The sequence below is a fragment of the Pteropus alecto genome, unplaced genomic scaffold, assembly GCF_000325575.1.
Source record: "Pteropus alecto unplaced genomic scaffold, ASM32557v1 scaffold246, whole genome shotgun sequence".
NCBI lineage: Eukaryota > Metazoa > Chordata > Mammalia > Chiroptera > Pteropodidae > Pteropus > Pteropus alecto.
In genome coordinates, this window is record NW_006437742.1 from 860,297 (window position 1) to 867,268 (window position 6,972).

Sequence of the window (6,972 nt, forward strand, 5' to 3'; positions counted from 1 at the left end):
CTAAAGAAGCTGTGGTACATATATACAATGGAATATTACCCAGCCATAAGAAGAGATGAAATACTGCCATTTGCGACAACGTGGATGGACCTCAAGATAATCATGCTAAGTGAAATAAGCCAGACTGAAAAAGCTGAAAATCACATGATATCACTTATATATATGGGATATAAACCTAAAAGCAAGAAATAAGCAGAATAAACTAAGAGACTCATGGACATGGACTATAGGCTAGTGGTTACCAGAGGACTATACACTAGTGGTTCATAGGGGGATAGGGGAGAAGCGGGGAGGTAGATTGGGTAAAGGGGGTCGAATATAGGGTTTAGGGGAGGGTGAAGTGGGTAAAGGGTATCAAATATATGGTAGCTGAAGGAACCTGGACTTTGGGTGGTAAACACACAATAGAATATACAGATGTCAAATGATAATGTACACCTGAAAATTATATAATTGTATTAACCAATGCTACCACAATAAACTTAATTTTTAAAAAATTACCAAAAGAATACTATGGGTAACTTGTATGCCAATAGTTTTAAAAATCTAGGTGAAATAGATAATTTCCAAGAGAATAAATAACCAAATGGACCTAAGAAATATAAAACTTAAATAGACCAATTAATCATACATGAAAGTGAAATGATAATAATTTACCTCAAAAGTCACCAGTCCCAAAAACTTGTGTGGGAGAGTTTGACCAAATCATTTAGAAACAGAATATTTAAACTTTACACAAAATTTTCCACACCAAAGTAAAAGAAGGGAAATGACTCCATATAGCTATAAGGTTAGCCATAAACTTGGTAACAAAACTGACAAGTAAAGGGAAAGAAATTATGGCTCATCTTACTTATGAACGTAGATATTAAAATACATAATCTAAATACCAATACCAAAATCACAGAAGCACAAGAAAACTATAGGCCATCATTTTTCACAGAGGTGGTAATGGCATTTTTGGTGGGATAATTCTTCATTTAGCATCCCTGATCCTCATCTACTAAATGCCAGTAGGAACCCCCCCCCCCTACACACACACACAGGCCACACACAAACAATAAACCGTGAAAACCAAAAGCACCTCCAGACATTTCCAAATGCCCCCTGGAGTTGTGGTTCAGCCCCAGGTTGAGGATCAATGTTATAAGCAGTCTCACTTCTGAACAGATACAAAACTGCTAAATAAAATATTAGTCCCTCAAATTTCAAAGTACATTAAAAAAGATACCTCATACCCTGATAGGTTAATACTAGGAATGAGGGAAGCTTTGACATTTACTGATCTGTCAATGTGGAACAGGGCACCAACTCCTTACTTAGAAAATTGTCTATTACAGTGAAAGAGTTAAGCATTTATCCTGTCTTTCCTATAGGAAGTGTATTTTAGGCTGACCAAATAGCCCTAGTAGATAAGGGACAGTTCTTCTTACAGAGGTATGCTAGCTAATAATTGCAGAGAGAATGAAAGAATCAGAAAATCATTACTTTGAAATCCTTAATGAAAAATTCAATCAGATAACAGTTATCAAATAAATGGTAAAGCCATTAGGTTAAAAGATGATAGAGAACTTTGACAATGAAAGGATCAGACTATCACCGTTTCAATCCACTTTTAGTATCACTAAAAGTGAGAAAAACAGACATGTAAAAGGCAGTATACAGGGGCTTCTGGTAAAGATGGCGGAGTAGATAAACGCTGTACTTGTCTCCTCCCACAACCACCTCGAAATTACAACTAAACTACAGAACCATCATTGGGAGTCACCTGAAGTCTAGATGAACAGTAGTCCTATAACTAAGGAGATACAGAAGGAACCACCTTGAGACTGGTAGGAAGGGCAGAGATACAGAATTGGTTGACCTCACACCCACATGTGGCAGTTAAAAATCGGGGGAGATATCCAGGCTGTGGTGGTTCCCCTGGAATAGTGAGGGGTCCTAGCCCCACACCGAGCTCCCCGGCCCAGAGTTCCAGTCTTGGAAAGAGAAGTCCCCATTACTTCTGGTTGTAAAAACCAGCCGAGATTGTGGCTGAATGAGACAGAGGGTGGCTGAAGTCCCAGGCGTTCCTCTTAAAGGACCCAAGCACAGCCTTACTGCTGACAGACTCACTCGCTCTGAGCTCCAGTGTTAAGGAAGCAGCTCAAAAAGCGCCGGGGACATAAGGAGAGACACTGAATTGTCTGGCTTCAAGGTGAGGACTGGAGAGCAGTTTTCTCCCAGAAAGAGGTGCTGGCAGAAGCTATTCTTCCCTTGTTGAGTCCTCCCCACCCATCCAGGGTGCAGATACATGCAGCCACCATATCTGGGTCTCCATCAACCTAACACCTTTCACCCTATCTTCGTGATTCCAAGATCCTGCCCCACCCAAATCGCTTCCAGTCTCTTTTCCATACAAACAGCCTGTCTTGTGTCATGCTGTGGACATTCCTAAAATCTCTCATGGGTTCACAAAACTAAAACAAGCAGCTATACCATAAGCCACTGTGTACTGGCCTTGGTATGCCCCGTACCTCTTGCTGAGTAGCCCCAAGTCCAGCACTAGCAGCATCTGGTCTTGGTTCACAGCTTATCCTCTCCCAGGCACCTCTAAGCCCAGCACAAATGGCAACCATCTGCAGATCACTTTGTAGCTCGTACCAAGTGGCCCCAGGCAGGGCACGCAGAGGCTGACCTTGGCCTGTAACACAACCCCTCTCAAGAGGTCTCAAAACCAACTTACCTGATGACCAGCTTCAGACCACACCAGAGTGTCACCCAGTTATCTCCACAAACAACATGCCCAAAGGACAGACTGGGCAGGCACCAGAGCCCCCACTAAAGTGAATCCCACTCTGTAGGGTCAGCCCCTGCACAACAGCTCCTCCACTGTAGTCACAGCCAGTCTTAACCAATCCCTCCCACTGATGTGCAAACAGTAACTGAAGCTCAACTACTACAGGAGGGCACACACAACCCACACAGGAGACAGACCTGGAACACCCAGCTCAAGTGACCAGGGAGACTGCACCACTGGGCCCCACAGGACACCCACTACATAAAGCCACTCTACTAAGACCAGGATACATAGCAGCCTTACCTAATACGTACCAAAAAACAAAAACAAAAACAAAAACAAAAAAACACAGGGAGGTACCCAAAATGAAGAGACAAAGAAACATGTCCTAAATGAAGGAACAAAACAAAGGTCCAGAAAAAGAATGAAACGAAATGGAGACAAGAAATCTACCAGATGCAGAGTTCAGAACACTGATCGTAAGGAAGCGCAATGATCTCAGTGAGAATTTCAACAAAAAGATAAGAAACATAAAAATGGAGATAGAAAACATTTAAAAATGTCAGAAATGAAGAATGCAATAACTGAAATGAAGAAAACCTTAAGGAGGAATCAACAGTAGATTAGATAAAACAGAGTATCGAATCAGCAGAAAGATTGGAAGAGAAATAGCAGAAAACACCCAGTCAGAACAGCAACAAGAAAAAAGAATCCATAAAAAGGATAGTTTCAGGGGTCTCTGGGAAAACATCAAGCATACCAACACTCGCATCATACAGGTACCAGAAGGAGAAGAAAGAGAGAGAGCAAGGAGATGAAAACCCATTTGAGGAAATAGTGACTAAAAACTTCTTTAATCTAGAAAAGAAAGAACATACAAGCCCAGGAAACACAGAGAGTCCCAAACAAGATGAACCCAAAGAAGCCCACACCAAGACACATCATAATTACTATGCCAAAGGTTAAAGATAATCTTAAAAGCAGTAAGAGAAAAGCAGTTAGTTACCTACAAGGGAGCTCCCATAAGACTATCAGCTGATTTCTCAACAGAAACTTTGTAGGCCAGAAATATGGACATAAAATATTCAAAGTGATAAAAAGCAAGGGCCTACAACCTATGTAAATGTATTTGTCCTTGTCAATATTTACTCATGAAAATTATTGCTTACTTGGTTAAGTTCAGCTGGGGTTGGGAGCTACCATTATTACAACCAAATAATGTAGACTGAATAAAACCTTATCACACTGTACCTTTTTTGGAGGTACCATTCTGTCATATCTATCAATAATTACTTTAAATGTAACTGGATTAAATGTTCCAATCAAAAGACATAGGGTGGCTGAATAAATAAAAAAACAAGACTCTTACATATGCTGCCTACAAGAGACTCACTTCAGATCGAAAGACACACACCAACTGAAAATAAAGGGATGGAAAAAGATATTTCAGCAAATGGATATAAACAACAAAAAGCTGGGGTAGCAATACTTATACCAGTCAAAATAGATATAATAACAAAAGCTATAACAAGAGACAAAGAAGGACCCAGTAATCCCACTTCTGGGAAACTACTCAAAGAAATTTAAAGCACTATTTTGAAGAGACATGTGCATCCATATGTTCACTGCAACATTATTTACAATTGCCGAGACATGGAGGCAACCTGGGTGTCTATCAAGGGATGAATGGATAAAAAAGAGATGGTACATATATACAATGGAATATTACTCAGCCATAAAAAAGAATGAAATTTTGCCATATGCACCAACATGGATGGACCTAGAAGGGATTGTGTTGAGTGGAGTAAGTCGGACAGAGAAAGACAAATGTCATATGATTTCACTTACATGTGGAATCTAAAGAACAAAATAAACAAAGAAACAAAACAGAAACAGACTCATAGATACAAAGAATATTTTGACAGATGCCAGATGGGAGAGGGTTTGGGGGATTGTTGAAAAAAGGGAAGAGATTAAGAGGTACAAATTGGTAGTTACAAAATAGTCACAGGGATGTGAAGTACAGCATAGGAAATATAGTCAATAATATTGTAATAATTACATATGGTGTCAGATGGGTACTAGATTTATCAGGGTGATCACTTTGTAAGTTACATATATGTCTAATCACTATATTGTACACCTGAAACTAATATAATATTGTATGCCAACTGTAATTGAAAAATTTTAAAAAAAATTTTTAAAAAGTACATAGTATCAAACATTAAATAGTCTTGCCAAATAATAAAGAATCTGAATCTAATCAAGTATTAAATTTCTTCAGTCTAGAAGAAATACAAGCAATAAAGAAACAGGTAAAACAGCACATCAAGAAAGGAATCGGCCAAATCCAGAATGTCTGAGAGTCTATAAGACAAATGCTTGGTTTCTTCAACAAGCTAATGGTATTAAAATAAAAGGGAGGAGGTGTTCTGTTTTAGGTTTTTAAAAACTTAAAAGTAACTTAAGAGTTATAAATATAATGAGTTGACCTTGATTGGATCCTGATTAGAACAAACTCCAGTGGTAAAATACATTTTTTAGACAATTGGAAAAATCTCAACATGTGCTGGATTAATATTAGTGTGATGACTGCATTATGATTATGTGAGATGTCCTTTTTGCTATAATATTTTTGTGATGCATACTGAAATATTTAGGAGTGAAAACAAAAGTGGATAAACAAGCATGGCAAAATGTTGATGGCTACTGAAACTGAGTCATAGGTATATTTGGATTTATTGTACTCTCTACTGTTATTTATGTTTCTATTTATTTATAATAGAAAGTTTTTAAAAATCTATTAATACAATTCAATACATTAACAATTTAAAAGGAAACTATACGTCCAACTTACAGATAAAAAGAAAATGATAATATTTCATACCTATTCTTGCTTTTAAAAAGCCTCATAAATGTAGGAATTAAAGAAAACACATTTAACTTAATAAAGAACAACTGCCAGAAATCCACAGTAAACATACTTGATGAAATTTTAGAAGCAATTCCATTAACAGGTGGGATACGATAAGGATGTCTGATATCATTCAGTCTTATACTGGAGGTCCTAGCCAATGCATTCTGACAAGAAAAATATATGTAGTATACAGGTGGAAGACTAAGAGACAAAACTATCAATATTTGCATATGATCTTTTTGCCTACTTACAAAATCCAAAAGTATCAATGAAAAAACTATTAGAAAGAAAAGAGAATTCGGTAATGTTGTTGGACACACTATTTCATACAAAAACCAAGAGCTTTCATATACACCTTTAATAATTACAAAATGAAAGAAAAAAATCTTATTAATAGTAACAACAAAATCTATAAAGTATTTAGAAATAACACAAAGTATGTTCAAGACATTTATGAGAAAATTATGAAACATAGTGAAGGACTTAAAAATTTAAATAAATGGAGAACCATATCACATTTATTCATATAAAAGAAGACTCATTAATGTAAAGATTCTCCAATCCTCTCCAGTTAAATCTGTAAACTCAGTGCAATGCCAATATGATTCTATGTGGGTATGGTAATCTGATTCTAAAATCCATATAAAAAGTAAATATACAAGAATAACAAAAAAATAAAGGAAAAAAATTATTTTCATTCCAGATATCAAACATATCACAAAACTGTAGAAATTAAAAGTATGGTGTGAATGCAGCTATAAATAAATGGATCAGTAGAACCCAATAGAGAATCCTGAAACAAAACTAAGTGTGTATATGAATCTAGTATAGATTAAAGGTAGCAAGAGGAAGGTTTGTACCATGTACTTTATAGCATGTTTTACATTAGCTAAAACTTGGAAATAACCATGTCAATAGGGATATGACTACATAAAGTATAGCTTATCTATTCTGTAGAATACTATGCAACAATGAAAAAAAAACAAGTTAGATTTACATATACTCACCAGAAAAGTTCACAGACATAATGTTTAGTGAAAGTAGCAAGCAGCAGAACAATGCAAATAAGCATGATAAAATTTAAACTATTTATTTTTATTTTTAATTAATTTTTATTTTTAAGTTACAGTTGACATTCAATATTAATACTAGTTTCAGGTGAAGAGCTGGATGGAAAAGGTCAATTTACACTTTTTAATAACACTAAATAATACTGTATATTCTCCATTTGTTATACATATAGAGAGAGAGAGGGGCGTTGGGGAGGTGGGGAAAG

The 6,972-nt window shown here is 36.5% G+C and overlaps 1 long non-coding RNA gene across 1 annotated transcript in view; it reads right to left on the reverse strand.

Annotated features, from left to right (window-relative positions):
* Positions 1-4,141: 4,141 nt before the first annotated feature.
* LOC112482037 overlaps positions 4,142-6,972 on the reverse strand; it is an 8,129-nt gene continuing 5,298 nt past the window's right edge. Inside the window, exon 3 of the long non-coding RNA XR_003047156.1 lies at positions 4,142-4,196. This is a non-coding gene — a long non-coding RNA (uncharacterized LOC112482037). The remainder of the gene's footprint in view (positions 4,197-6,972) is intronic.